Source organism: Anser brachyrhynchus (assembly GCF_964034855.1).
Source record: "Anser brachyrhynchus genome assembly, chromosome: 9".
Classification (NCBI taxonomy): Eukaryota; Metazoa; Chordata; class Aves; order Anseriformes; family Anatidae; genus Anser; species Anser brachyrhynchus.
The window spans coordinates 453698-469255 of NC_137703.1; the positions used below are offsets into that span (position 1 = coordinate 453698).

At 44.0% G+C, this 15558-nt stretch overlaps 1 long non-coding RNA gene across 1 annotated transcript in view; it reads left to right on the forward strand.

Moving 5' to 3' along the window:
• The window catches only part of LOC308199879, a 75658-nt gene extending 60352 nt beyond the window's left edge, over positions 1-15306 (forward strand). The window contains exon 5 of the long non-coding RNA XR_013955066.1: positions 289-15306. This is a non-coding gene — a long non-coding RNA (uncharacterized lncRNA). The remainder of the gene's footprint in view (positions 1-288) is intronic.
• The last annotated feature ends 252 nt before the right edge of the window (positions 15307-15558 follow it).

Here is a 15558-nt window from a genome sequence, read left to right on the forward strand (position 1 = left end):
CAAGACTTACAAATGTGGCTTTTGAGCTGTAACCCAATCTCTCTCCTTACCATGTGGCTGGCATGGTAAACTCAAAAAAAAACACAAAGAGAAATTTTGCTCAGAACAGCACTTCAAGGCCCTCTGTTGTGTGCTGGTTTACAATGGCTGGGTAACAAATGGGACTGTTTATGACGAAGAAAATAATGAAACATAAATTTGTAAGTCAGGCTAAACATGTAAGTAACATGGAAAAAAATATGTACAAATGACTGCAGATTTTTTTGTTTCTTCCTTTCTTTACTACAGGCTATTAGAAAAGACGCTGGTCCACAATCATCTCTCTGTGAGTAGCACTCTCTATATCTGCCTGCAGTCAGCTGAGCTCCATCCTCCTCCAGGATCCAGACTGTGACATTTCAGAAAAATGTTATTAGTAGATCTCAGAGGTGTTTAAGTTTCAATGTGGAGCTGGTACAAGCACTACCTGATTGCTCTGACAGTCCTTTCAAAGGCAGAACAAAGAGGGAAATTTATGCCTTAACAGACTGGAGTGTGTATTTTCACCATTACTGATGGAGCAGGAGGAGGCATGAAACCCTCTGAGAGGGTTTCTGCATGGCCCACACTATTTTGAGGTCCCCCTTTCTGCTTGGAAAGCTTCCTTTCTTTCTCAGTGGTATGTGTAATGCTGGAAACTGGCACCAGGTTTCCTGCTTGATGTTACATTATGAAGTAGTTGATAACATTTTTAGGAAGGGAGGGGGAGCTGTTTATAAATAGCCTTTGCTTATTTCAGGTTTCTTATTTCCCTGTTCGTAAATTAGAGCAATTGTATTTGTGACAGTACCGGATGAATGCAAGCACAAAGCTAGCTGGAACAATGCAGTTACTGCAGGCATCCACTGCGATCTGACACGCTGGCACCAAATTCTGGGCGGGCCGGGCAGATTACATACGTGCAGAGAATGCAATGTTTCTACCAAAGATGTGCAATCTGCTGGTTCTTGCATCACTCTGAAACCTGCCACATTTCCACAGATCTCACAGGCACCTGGGAAAAGGTTTTTATTTCCTTATTCACAGGTAATAACTCAGCTTCACTGTCACTGTAGCTTTCATGGCTACAGTTTTGTGAAGTAAATGTAAGGATCTGGCTCTTAGATAAATCCATGACCAACTCTTATGCAGCAATGCAGACATCAGCATGTGTGTTGAGATGCAATAAAAAATCATGCAACCTTCTCACCAAGTGCCAACCTGGTTCTCTGAAGGAAACCCATGTGGGAGCAGAGCTGTGACTGCAGCACTCCTTGGGTGTCCTCTTTCCCCCACATGCTGCAGCAGATGGCTCGGATTCACGGGCTCCTTCCCATTGCCCTGGCCAAACACGGCGTCCTGTGCTTGCAGGCACCACCAGAAGGCTGTGTCTGCGCGGCCCAGATGGACTGAATTACATGGATGTGTAATCTTCCCAATGGGAACGATGGTGCAGCATCCTTACAAGTTTGATAGTCAGAATGTAAGACCCTGGAGCTGGAGTTACTCTTCTGTTTCTTGCTTCTTCCCAGCACAATGCTCACGTGTTTGCTGATGCACAGAGGCACTGACTTCCTCTCAGTTGCTCACTGAGCAGTGTGGCTGCAGTTTGGCAGTCATGTTCACTGTCCTTCATGTTAAACTGCCTGGACAGTACAAATTGCTTCAGCTGGTGGCTGAGCTTACAAGGCCGTTCTGTGGTCTGGGCTGAATATTGCTGCTGAGGCTGTGTACATTACTTCCAGGAACCAAAAATGCTGTCATTTCATCAATTTTCTCCTGAAATTATTTTTTAATATGTAAACTAATTTTCCTGGAGTTAGTTTCAGGGCTCTCCTCCTTGTAAAATCCACCTGTCATGATTTTAAATAATTCTTCCCCCTCTGAGGTATAATCACCTTGGATCACATTTTTCTCCTCTTTGCTTCAAATGAAATAAATTCACCTCTTCTTTTTTTTTTTTTTTTAATTATGTGTCAGTGCTTTATCACTTTAATCACCCAATGACTTGTTTAGTTTTAAATCTCCAGAAAGGTAATATCCTACAATAGTATTACAGAGTTTCATGGGAAAGTTCTTATATGTGTTGTTATGTGTGTTGATGAATCACACATTCCCTCTGTACCAACACAAACTTTTCTGACTGAAATTTTCTCTGTGAAAGATACAAAGTCAGCATTCCCAAATAGTGGCATGTTCTTGTCATCAAAACAAAGTGGTCTGGTGACAGGAAAGCACCAAGCAAATCCACCAGAGCTGAGACTGTTTTTATTCTTCATTCAAAGCAAGCAGTTTTCCTTGGAGAGGTGAATTTGTATCCACTCGCAATCCTCTCAGTGCTGAGGAGCTGTCTTTGGCATTAATAGGCATCTAATAAGCATTAAATACCATATTGACAGAAAGATGAAGTGTCCCCCAACCCTTCATCCTCCCACACACAGTCCTGCCTGGCAGTGAGGGACAAGCCAGGCAGGTGGAGGGCGGCCAGCATGATGCACGAGGAGCCAGGTAAGCGTGGAGGCAGGAGCAGCAGTCACTGCAGACAGCATCTGGGATGCCCACGTTAACATCAAGGAGCAAGGAAGGAAGGCAAGAAACAGCACAATGGAGGACAAAGGTGAAGCGGAGGGTAAGGAGGAGAGGCAGAAGGAGCACTGTAGTCTTAGGGTGAGGAGAGGTGCCAAGAAAGGGAACATGGTCATCAGATATATGAAAATTGTCCTCTCTGTTGATGCATTCCAGACTTTTAAGCTTCACCACTCATTTGTGCCAAGGCTTTCCCCTTCATCCTCTCTATGAAGCTGAGCCTAGTCCTCCTCCTGAGCACACTCACCAGAGCTAACAGGACCTGTTGTGCCACCAGCTAAACGCACATCCATCCAGGAGCCAGGCTTTTATTTGCCTGTCCACAATGCAGTCAATAAGCAAGGGAGGCTAAGGGATATTAGCAACTGTCAAACTGCCCGGTAAATCTGCTAGTTTCAGAACGAATAGAATTGCAAACTATACTAGGGCATGCAGCTCTTCAAAAGTAAACATTCATTTACAGCAGGATCATAAAAATCTTTGGGGAACTCAAGAGCAAGGTTGCCTATGGCTTTTCACCCATTCTATCTCCAGGAGCTGTTGCTCAATGAGGGAGTATGTGGTGTTTTGTGTGAACTGAGGGGTAACTGTGAACAGCTACTTAAATAGCCCTGATTATATTTGGAGAAGGCTGTTCCCTGAAAGTGGCTAGAATCTGCGAATAAACATGTTGCCACAGGTGACCACCTGATCTGTGCATCTGGGCCTAAAAAAAAGCCAGTTTACTAAGTTTAAATACCTCAAAATAAAGCTGAGCAGACACCAGACGCCAGTAACTGTGCCTGCTCCAACACTTAACTTAGTGCAAGATATAAAAAGCAGCATTGTACAGGGGCTTTGTAGTGGCAGAGCACGTGGCTGGGGTTCCTGTGGCATTGCAGACTGACCACATAACATTCAGTCGGTCCATAAGGCACTCCTGGGGAGACTGGTGGGCTTTAAAAATAGGCATTAAATACCACATTGACAGAAAGATGAAAAAGTGGTGAGGCCCCGTGAAGAGAGGGATGGAGAAATACAGTGGCTTATGTTATTTAATGTTTTTGCAAATACAGTGAATGTCTGCTTGGCAGGTCATGCTTGCAGGAGCATGGTCCTGCTCCATGTGCCGCGTGAACACATGGAGGGACGGCACCATCCTGCTCCACCCCCAGACCCAGGCTGGCTGCTCAGCCCTCAGGGATCACTGGCATGCAGTAGGGTACAGAGCCTGCACGAAGCATGGGGCACCCAAAATGTGCTTTCTCTCTCCGGTCAGGCTCTCTCGCCACCCAAGGCACCTACCAGGAGCCGGCTGAGCCATGTGCTCCCCTCCATGAGCTCTGGCAGGACCCAGAGGGCCAGCCCCACAGATGGGAAGCAGGAAGAAGCCACCAATGCCCAGGCCTTCCTTGCTGCTGATGGGCAAGGAGGGGGTGGGTGGGCTCAACCCAAACATTTCAGCTTACACGCTGTGCCTTTTGCACTAGACTGCTGAAGTTTTTGAAACAGCCTGTGACAGAGGGGACAACACTGAAGCTGTTCAGCATCTGTGAGAGTTGAAAAGTTCACGGTGACAGCTGAGATAAAGCCACCCAGGCTCCGCGCCCTGCCTGCACACCCAGCCTCACGGGGCGAATGCCCCACAGCCCTGCCCCGCCACTGAGCGTGTATGGCTTGAGCCTGACTTAAAATTAACATCTCTGTGTGAAGTCAGTACATAATTATTGTTTATTATGACAGGGAAGTAGAGAAGGTCTAGAAATATGCCTTGTGCTTTTCTGAATTAACCTTGTGGCTTTTTGAACATGCAGACAAATTTCTGAATATTGGTGGCAGTCATCACCCTGTGCTGCCCTCCCACCTGCGCAGAACAAGGATCACCCCCAAGGTCCCTGCGCTCAGCGAGGGCCAGCAGAGCTCCCATGCTCTCTGGGCCGCCCGGTACAGCACAGGTTTGCCCGTGTGCAGCGACCGCTGGTTTGGCACCGACAGCCTTGCCCCCTGCCCAGGCCTGCCAGCCGGCTGGCCGCAGCTGCTTGCTCCCCCCCCAGCCCCATGGGCAGACGCTGTGTCTTGCTGCTGCTTCTTCCCCAAGAGGTTGTACCAGTGCCAAAGCCTTTCTCAGCCTCCACACGGACCCAGCTTCCCCATCAAACTCCTCTTACCTGGATGTTTCTCGTCATTGCTTCCCTCTGGTATCATTCCAGAGTTATCTCTGAACTTCAGCCCTGGTTTGCAGATAGCAATGAACTGTTTCAGAGAAGCAGAGGGCAGCGGACTGTACCTGGGTCACCTCAGAATCTGTCATAGTCCAGTCAATTTAAAGATATTTTCCAATGAAATTAGGGACAGCCAGTTTTGAGTAAAACGTTCAACGGAGTATTTCTGTCAAACCGGTGCCCAGCAAAGCCCGGGGATAATGTGGGCCCAGCAAGCCGGTGACACCACCTATGTCACTGACAACAGCACCTGGATTTTGCCAGTCTGCTGGACGGGGAACACCACAGCAGTTTTGTGAGACCCCGCACATGGAGGAGCAGACAGCAAGGACATGAGATAAGCGAGAGAAAGGGAGAAACATTTCGAATACTGCTGGACAACATATTCTGGTCCTGCATACCTTGGGACCAGAGCCCATGTGTGAATGCCTGTAACATACTTCACGCCCCAAAATACATTTAAAATAGCTGTAGGAACTCCTTGCTCTGTTTTTTGGCAACAGAAAGGTCAAGCATCTATATTTTCAGATATGCTGAACTACAGTTACCTGGGATCTCTGAAAACCAGGCCAAAGAGAATCATTTCACTTGTGGGCTATCTTGCTAAGGATTCATTTTTGCTTATGAAAGGATTATTTAGATTCTGCTGTTTGCTGTTTGGCCAGCAATCAAGTATGATTTTTACCCCCTGACTGCATGCTCAGAGAGAAATAAAAGGTTTTGCTCTCAGAAATGAGGACTAGCTATGCTATTCAGAGTGAAGTCTGGACTTGCCCAAAATTTATCCTATACCAGTTTATTGCCTTGCACACAAAAATTGCAGAATTGTCAGCTTTAAGTTCTTTCTCTCTCTTTCTTTTTCTTTCTCTTCCTTCCTTCCTTCCCTCCCTCCTTCCTTCCTTCCTTCCTTCCCTTTCTTTCTCTTTCTTTCTTTCTTTTTCTTTTTTCTCCCTCTCTCTTTCTCTCTCTTTCTCTCTCTCTCTCTCTCTCTCCTTCCTTCCTTTGCTTGTAAAAGAAGATCTTAGAATCACAGTTCAAAATATACTGTAGACAAAACTTTCTAGTAGGAAAAGTTTTAAGAGCAATTACGGAATTACTGTGGAAGTAACTTAGGAAAGAAATATAGATGGAAGGGAAAAAAATTACATAAAAATAATAATAAGTTCTTTTTATGCAAGATAAAACTATGGGAGTAGAAGTGAGTTTTAGGGAGATGAGGAATACAAACCTGAGAGGTGAAAGGTGGGCATAAGTTATCTGAATGATCAGAGTTTATGAGGGTCTTCAGTCAGGGCAGCCCTTGCATCTGGAAAAACTATAGGCTGTTGCAACAGATCTGGGATGGATTCAGATCAGTGGAGAGCTGTACTGGTCTGAATTATGAAGGTTACAGCTCATAGCTCTGAGACTTTTGCAACCCTGTTATCTTGCTGCTTATGTCTTGAAGAGAAGCCAGTATCGCTCAGGCTATAGGAAGAAAGAGTCCATGAAATCAAATTGCCTCTTCACTAGACAAAATCCAGAAGTCTCATGCCTGAAATGTAAGGATTTTCCTGACAACTTCTAAATAATTGATAATTTTGTGTCTGAATACCAATCAGTGGATTTCCTAGATAATAAGTAAAGAGACAATTACTCATATTAATCAAAATATTTGTTGCTTTCTTTGCACACTGCAGAAGCTTTCAGCAGAGCCTTTGTGTAGCATTGCACCACACAGGAGAACTGTGTAATTCTGTCATCTACTAAAATCTGTGCTATTAGAGGACAGTTGAATCTCCAATTATATTTTCATGAAACTATACTGAAAAACATGTAGGACACCAGAACACAGTCATATTCAGTGAATATGCAGAAGTGAACCCAATGTACTAGCACAGTCATGATATAAATAAGTATACTGTTTAGCAGGACATCTTTTTTGATGCTATTCCTGAGACTAGAGACCTGTGTCATTGCAGTCAGCATATGAAAGCAGATCTGTCTCTCTTCTTGTTTACAGAGACTCTCACATCCGTGAGTGTTAGTGATCACTCAGAGCAGTGGCTCTAAATATCCACAACCAACACCACATCCCTCTTGGAGAAGTGTTTATGAGACACTCGTCCAGACTTTTCAGCAAGGAGCAACAATTATCAGAAGGGAAATAGCAACACAAAACTAGAAAAAAAAAAAAACACACCCATGGTGGAAAGAGTAAACTAGATGAGTCTTCAGCTCCATGTCAGAGATTTGTTTTGCTCTTAACAGATTCTCAGCAAGATTTCTACAGGCAGAAGGATGAGAGACTGGTTGTGTTTTAATGGCTTTGTATTTCTTGAAAGTTTAGTCTTGGGGTAGCAATTGTAGCTGTCTCAGCAGTGACAGGCCCATGTGGTGCCAAGCTCTAATACGATTCTTCATGCATACTTTGAACCCAACCCAGAGGCATTTTATGCTGCCTGTTCCTGGGGCCCTGCTAGAGATCAGTCTTGTTTTTCTTTCCTGGCTTCTCTGTAATTGCAGAGTGTGAAGCCAGTAAGTGGCACACAGGATCACTGCTGGCCAATTCCCTGTGCTGGAGATGTGCAGGCAGGGGCTGGGCTGCACATACGAGCTCTTGCAGGGCAGAGGATGCATTCAGCTCCTCAGTTAATTTATCACGGTGCAGTTGGATGCAACTCGGGTGCAGCTGTGGAGTGAACTGCATGCCCAAAGTTCTTATGACCAGTAACTGCTTTCCACATTGCTATCTTGGAGGCTGCTGGACCTAAAGCAAGCACAGATGAGTAGGACACACATCAGTCTCTGAAAAGCCACACTCGATGGTCAGGTGTATGACATAACATAGACCATGCTGCATCAGACCAAGCTGCTGTGAGTCCACTGTTCTTAGCCCAGCTGTAAGCAGATACCTATAGAACAGTAAGAGAAGGGCACACATATCTGCCATTTTCCCTCAGTAATCTCCCTGCTTTTGATATTTTCAGTTCAGGATATTTTTATGAGCTAGTTGTAGCCTTTTTGGTAATTCCTACCAGCTCTATTCTGTGTACTTATCCTTTTCCCCTTGAGTCTTGGGAAATTTTTGCATGCTTTTGTAAATATTCTTTGCAAATCATTTTGCAGAGCTAGGACAGCTCTTTGAGGAATGACTCAGAATCACAGAATCATAGAATGGTTGAAGTTGGAAGGGACCTCTGGAGATCATCTAGTCCAACCCCCCTGCCAAGCAGGATCACCTAGAGCACCTTGCACAGGATAGCATCCAGGTGGATTTTGAATGTCTCCAGAGGAGACTCCATAACCTCTCTGGGCAACCTTGCTTTGAACTTGGCTCTTGTGACCCTTGGCTCCTTCTAGGCACTATTATCTACCCTCTCCACACTGCTTATTGTTTTGCAGCCCCGTGCAATCTTCTATCCCACCCTACCCCTCATTTGCCAGGCTGAGGAGTCCTGACCAGCACACTCGTCCTCCACACAGAAGCTGTTTGGTGGCTTCCAGCATCCTTCTTGCCTTTCTCTGCATCTTTTCCAGTTCTAATTCTGCTGTATTGCCCTCTTAGTCAGTTTTTCTAGGTCCTTACGCATTTCTTCATAGTCAACTCTTACCGCTGCAATATATTGCAGTAAGTGCTAGTTGCTTAACATGCTGGGCTGTAGCTTCACTGGGTCGTGAGGTGCTAGAAGTTTTCCCTCCAGCATTTTCCCTCCAGGGTAAGTAACATCCAAGGGAGTCAAGGCAGGATGGCTACAGTGTCAGTCATCTTAGTTTAATTTACTGTCAGATGTAAATCAACACTTTATTCCCATGTATTGTAATAAAAAATCTTTATGATCTCCACAGTGCATAAAGCTCTTTGGTCAGGCCACGTAGCCAGTCACTACAATCCCCTTTTCCATCAAAGTAGCACAACTGATTTTGTAACCACTGTATATATTAGATCACATGAGGAAATCATTCTCCTATAACTTTAGCTGCAACAGAAAACTTACTTTGGGCTCTGCTAGTATACATGATGGGGTTGTTGGTTTGCTTCATTCTCACATCATAGACTGCACTAACACATAACATACAAAGCTAAGTTTCTTTGTGTACTGTTTGTTACATGTGAAGAAAAAAGATTAGAATAGCACCTTTCTAAAAACTGATGAGCAAGCATCTTGGTTTAGATGAAGACAGGAAGTCTTGTGGTTAAACGCCCACATAGGAGCCACAGGACTTGACTTGTTTCTGGTACCAAACAGACTTTTTTATATTATCTTTGAGCCCCAGCTTCCCCATTCAGGAATTCTGTGAAGTTCAAGTGATTCATATTTCCTAAACTGATTTCTCTCTTCCTCCTGTAATCATTTTAGCTGAGTACGTTCGCTCTTCTTTTCTTGTAACAATTGGATTTAAATATGAGTCAACCTGGAAGAAATCAGTAGCACAGGATGCACTAGCTTTCACTGAAAGAATACGCCAAAGTGCATGCATTTAAAAAATTATAGTTTAATTGTGGTGTTATGGTACTGTCCACATACAAGATCAACTTCACTCTTCTCAGGTGTTACAAATCCATTCGGCTCAGAAAAGCTGGGGACTCAGAAGACAATCATTAAGACAAGATTTGTTTCCCTCTTGGGTAGGGATGTGCAAAGCTGTTGTAAAGTAATGACTAACATGTTCTCCTGGTGCGTTAAAGCAGCTTTCCAAGGATTAACCCATTCGAACAAGAGAACTCGTGGGGCAGATAAGAAGCCTCTAGAATGTCTCTAGATCCCTCACTTATTCCCAGGAAACTTTAGTACTTGTATACAGTGATGAGAACCTCCATTACATTGCTTCCTGGCATATTTAACAAAGGATATGATTCAGAGATGGCCTCTTATTGTGGACAGGATGGCATTTCTTAGCTTTCACAATCGACTGCCATTAAAACATAGATGACTATACCAGAGCAGTCCCCCCCCCCTTTTTTTTTTTTAGTGGCAGTGATTATATTTGGCACATACATTAAGTTTCCAACAAAAGAAGCCCTCATTACTTTATACCAGAGTACCGCCTGTGCTTCCCTTCCCTCCTAGCTTGCCCATTTCTCACCTGCTTTACAGTGCATGCCAGTTGCTTGCAGTGGCTTTGGGTACTGCTGGCGGGGAATGCATCCCCAAGTGGCTGTTGGCACTGTATATTCAAGCCCTCCATATCAGCACATCAGGGTTTGTGACAACACAGATAAATTAATAAGGCCCCAAGTCTGCAGACCTTGAGTGCAATCAATGAATAAGTCTACTTTCAGTAGCTCAGTCTGGCTGTTTTTTTTTTTTTAAGGAATCAAAAACCCTGTCTGTGTAGTAAATATCTTGAGTTACTATGCAGAAAAGGAAAAAAAAAAAAAGGAATAAAAAGGAAAGAAAAAGAAAAAAAGCAACAATCACCTAGCCAATTAATTGGGATGTAGAGTCTTGAAAGTGTAAATGAGGTGGAAGCAGCATGACTCTCGCCTGGCGTACCTCAGTGCGTTTGCTGGTAGCACGCACAGTTGTGCGCTGCTGGTTGGACATGGGCCAAACCCACAGCTGCTCACCTGCCAGTCGCAGGATCTCTTTTGCTCCTTCCGGCCACGGGAGTAGCAGGGGTGTCTTGGTGGGACAACTGCCAGGCAAGAAGCAGGATCACTTAGGTGCATGGTTCATTTCATGGCCAGGGAGTACTTTATCCCCAGGTAGGAAGCACTGACTGCATCCAGTGTTCACTGTGGTGTTGCAATTGTCTTCTCAGGAGTGTGCTACAGTGCTTCACACAATGTGGGGACCGCCAATGGGAATTCAAAGAGCCAATGAAGCACATAAGATGACTCTCACTGAACTTTTTAGGGGAAGCAATTTTGGTACAATGTTGACCACCTGTATTTCAGAGTCATTCTTTGCAGCTAGGCAATGTAGGCAGGTAGAGCAAGCGTTCGCATATGTATTGTGTAGGTCCGTTTGGCATTCCACAGGAGAAGCACATAAAATGAGGAAAGAGAGACTCAAAACTAAGTCGCAAGGCTGAAAAGGGCAGGGGGCTGGATCCAGCCGTAACTTTGACATGCAATCTGACAGACTCCATATATTTCAAGGTGCAGAACTTCAGCTTGTCATATTTCAGTTTATGAATGCTAGAGAGTGTTTTTCATCTATCACATTTCATCCATCATATTTCATCTATCAGATTTCTCAGTTTTATTAAGTTTCCATCAGGGAAAATTAAGCCCCTAATTCGCTGCCTTTCCTCACTTGTAAGTGGATGTCAAGGTCAGCTTTGGAGAGGTGTTGTGATGATAATGTTGGAAGCAGCTGTGAAGTGCCCCATCTGGTGAAGTCTCAAATGAAAGACAGGATGGCTGTGCCAAGCATTATGAAGTCTTTGAAAATTAAGATAGCAACCAGGCATGTCCAAATGTGTATGTGAGAGTCAGAATTGCTGCTGAACAGCATTTTCATCCTAATAAAGTGCACTAGCTGCTACAGCTGCCGATCAGTCCTTCATTTCATACCAAAGCAAGGGGTTTGCTCCAGTTCTTGGACTCCTTCACCTCAGTGTCATCAGGATTTCTGCTACACAGTCATTGACAGCTCACACATACCTGCCACACCTAGCACACTCATCTGCATTCCTCACATGTTCCAAGACATGCCCTGTTCATGTACTTGCACTCGTGGAGCTCACATTTGCTGTCTTTCTTAAGTGGCACCAAGTAGTCCTACAAAGTGCTGCTGCATTACAGAAATGATGAATTTAGACCATAGTCTCAAAAGCCAAGTGATCCTGTCCTTGTGAGAACAGATTAAGGGTACATTATCCTGCCACCTAACCAGTACTTTCTTGAAGTATTTTACAACTTACTTAAAGAAAATAAATGCTAGAAATATCTGATCTGCAGTGATGACCTCTGGAGCTTAGTACGCATGTAACAGAAGTCCTTCGCTTAATGCATTTTGCTTTGATCTGTGACCAGCATATGCAAGCTTTCTCCTAGCCTTTTCTCAGTTTATAAAGCTTTTCCTACCGTCTTTTATGTTTACCATCGCCAGTTCCCAAGTGCTGTTCAGATTTCAAACTCTCAGAGTTTCTCTGGCAGACAACTCTGTCTTCCAGGTGATGTAGATTGGATGGAACAAAGCCTGAGGCCACAGCGTCTCACCTTGAAGGTACTTTGAGCCTGGACTCAGGCAGAGAGCAGCCAAAAAATGGTTCTCCCTTGCCCCCTTCTCCTCATTCTCCTCATGCAGCAGGGCAAATCAAAACATCAAAGCTGCAAAACCCCCATCGTTGCTTAATTTGCAGTCTAGAGGGGAAAAAAAAAATCAAGCTCCTTATTTCCATACAGCAAGTGGGAACCAGTACTGGCTGGCAACTCTCTAGCCTTGGCCAAGGGCAAAGGAAATAGTTAATCTATCACTACTTTGAAACACAAATCTGTTTGCTTCTGTGATTGCTTAGGTTGATTTAATTTCCCATTTTTCTGTTCTAATCTCAAATCTTATGCCTTGCTTTTTAGTTTAATCCTTTACATTTAAGGTTTGCCTGGCATCAATTTTTTCTTAACACAGTTTATGTCCATTAAATAGACTAATTAACTGATGACTGAACATGTTACCTGATTATAATTTTTAAAAAAAAATCTGTTCTGGAAAAAAAATCTATGAAGTGATCTCTCAAAAAGCGTTTGTTAGATTTGTATGGTAAAGAAGGTGTCCCTGAGCTCTGGGTGGGAAGGTTGTGTCACTGATCACCCTCGTTTTCTTCCAGTCACCTTCCTGCACATGCAGGTTCTGCTGGCCATCAGACATGAGAATTATGATAGATTAAGGTATATATTTTGAGAACCTGATTATAATAAATAAATAAAAGTCCATGATGTGACAAAGTTGTCTAGGGTAGTCAGAGGAGCTAAGGTATGGTGACACTGAATGATCGCTGGTAAAATGCTGTGGTTTAACGTGAGCCACACCAAGAGGTAAGGATGTTGCTGACAGATTCTCCTCAGACCCTTTGCACAAGCGCTACATTTAGGAGAGATGCATGGGAGGAGGAATTAAGGTGCACGGCAAAAGCTGGAGGCTGGCTGCTCTGGCAGAAAAGGATGTGTTGTTGTCTACGTGAGAGTTTGCAGTCCTGCTGCACTGTAGGTAATCTGCAAGCCTTCCTGAGGGCAGGGAAGGATTTAGGGAATGAGCTAGTGGTGGGAAAGGGGACAGATTAGGATCTCTGGGACAGATCCCAATCCATGCCTGCTTTGAGGCTGTGGATTTCTCTTGTTGATTTACTGCAATACTGTTTTGACTTAGGAAACTGACACACCTTGCGATATATCATATCTCTGATTACAGTAGAAGCTCCTCTGATTACACACCAGTGCGTGGCTTTCTTGCTTTCTCAGTTTTATTTTCTACACTGAGCTTTGCAGCCTTATGTCCATGCTATATTGACATACACAAAAATGCACTTTAAAAGTGTCCATTACATTTTAATTGAAAAAAAAAATAAAATCTATCCCTCTGCTGTTTTATAGCATCAGTCCCCAGAATGAAGTCCCTAGCACTGGGAATGTGTTCTCCACTGATGTGCCAGACAAAAGTTCATAGCTTTGTCTTACTGAAAATGAAGTCTTGACTATTCACACAGTTCCCAATGAGTCACTCCACACCCTGGAATTATTTCTGACAGATGTAAAATGCCTTCTGCTGAATTCCTACTCCAAAGAGCCTTTTGCATGACCGGTTTATCCGTGAATGCAAGCAGACTCATGATTTACAATGCTTCATCATCATGGCATGTGTAATACTAAACATGATGACTAGGGAAAACAGACCCACCTATTTTTTCTATAAGTTTACAGCCTGAAAAATCTCCCAGCAGCCGCACAAGAGTAGTTCACCCAGGGAAGGTGTGCGCACGGGGAGACCCTGCACTAGCTATATTAGACCCTTTTGATTCTCAACACAGCTATGAAGTTGAAAGAAAATTGATCAGCTGAGGGTATGTGAATTCACAGGCAGAGAAGACATGCAGATCAAAATACTAACTTGGAGATCAAAATAACTAAGAAAATACTATTTCTGTCACTTTTCACTTTCTCGCTCTCTTTTTGCTGCTAAGAGTATGCTTACCACTGACTAGATACTCAGCTCTGATTCAAGTAATGCATGTTGACTGTCCTTGTTTTGAGCAATCGGGACAAGACACTTCCAGCTGAACTAGAACTCAGCTCTGTTCCTTCAGCCTGCCCCTGTTGACCTCCTTCGAGCTGGAAGCACTTTTTCTGCTGTGTTTACCCACAAACACAGCCCGCGAGCGCCATGCAATACACAGTCAGAAGACATGCACAGGCCATTTCCCAAAGCTCCACAGCTTCTTCTTGAAATGAGGGCTCCCTAGACTGCACCTGAGAGATTTTCACAGATCTTTCTTCCACAAAGAAAAGCGCCTTCAGGGGCTCCAAACTGGGCAGAACCTTCTCTGGAAGAGAACCTTCCCCAGAGCAAGAAGGCAGCTGCAGTAAGGATGCTTGGAGGGGTACCAAGAGTTGGGAGATCCCCTTGAGACCTTTTGTTGCTCTCAGGTGTGCCGGCTCCATTATGAAGCAGGAACATATCCATGGTAACTCAATCACTAGCTTTGAGTTGGTACTAATGCCAGGAGGTTTAGTGTTGATGTGGTCAGATGTAATCGATACCCTGTACGTGCCACTGCATGTGTCTCATGAGAAATGGTGTGGTTTCTCATTAAAGGGGAGCTCTATTGAATAGCTGAGTACTCACTGTAAGAAAAGACTGTGGAGAAATCTCTATTGCCATACCTGCAGTTAGTGAAAGGAACTGATGTGCTTTCACTGGTGGCTGCAGTCATTTTGATGACATTCCCTAGTAGTTGGCCAGTTCTAGTATAATGGGAGAATGAAGACATTACCTCTGTGATGTGAGATTTTAGGCTGTGATTCCACATTCTTCTCCTATGGAAATCTCTGTCATTCCAGAACAAACCAACAGCACCCAACACCATGTTAAGCAGTTATTTTTAGCACTTGTGAAATAAATTATTAACCTGAGTAATTAAAAAAAGAACCACCACAACTCACTAGAACTTACAACTGTGAATTTTGTATTTCGAAAGTTGAAATTCCCTCCTTCTCTTTATTCACAGATAGTTATGATACCTTTGTGCAATACTGAATCATTTTTGTGTCAGGCTTGACTTGTTTTAAGGAGTTAAATTGAGTGTCTCTTCCAAGAAAATCTGTGAATGAAATACAAATCTCTGTGCATCAGGGCATGTGTGAAAGACTCCCAGATGCATGCAGACAACCAAATATATGTTTTTAAATATATTTTACTACCTTAAAGGTAGTAAACAGGACTTTAGTAGAGGCTGATGTATCATTTCTATGCCTTGTCACTAGATGCACTGGATTCTGACAGCTGAACAGAGCCTATTAATTAGAACTGTCGTTTTTGTCAGTCTTTTGTCATCTTTACTAGTTCATTCAGTTTCATGCATTTCAAGTATCTTCAGCGGGAACTTGACCAAACCTTTTCAGTTAGCCCCTAAATTCTTTGCCTCTCTTTATGAGAAGGAGGATTTATTCTCACGTTTCTCACAGCAGTAGCCCCTGGCACGCTCCTGGGGGTCAGTGTGTTGCAGTGCCACATTAAGGAGCGCCTTGGCTTGCGCTGACTCCTCGGGAGAGCAGCCTCGGGCAGTCTGAGGCTGGGAGCAGCTGTGCAAAGGTGCTGGTAGGAGTGGT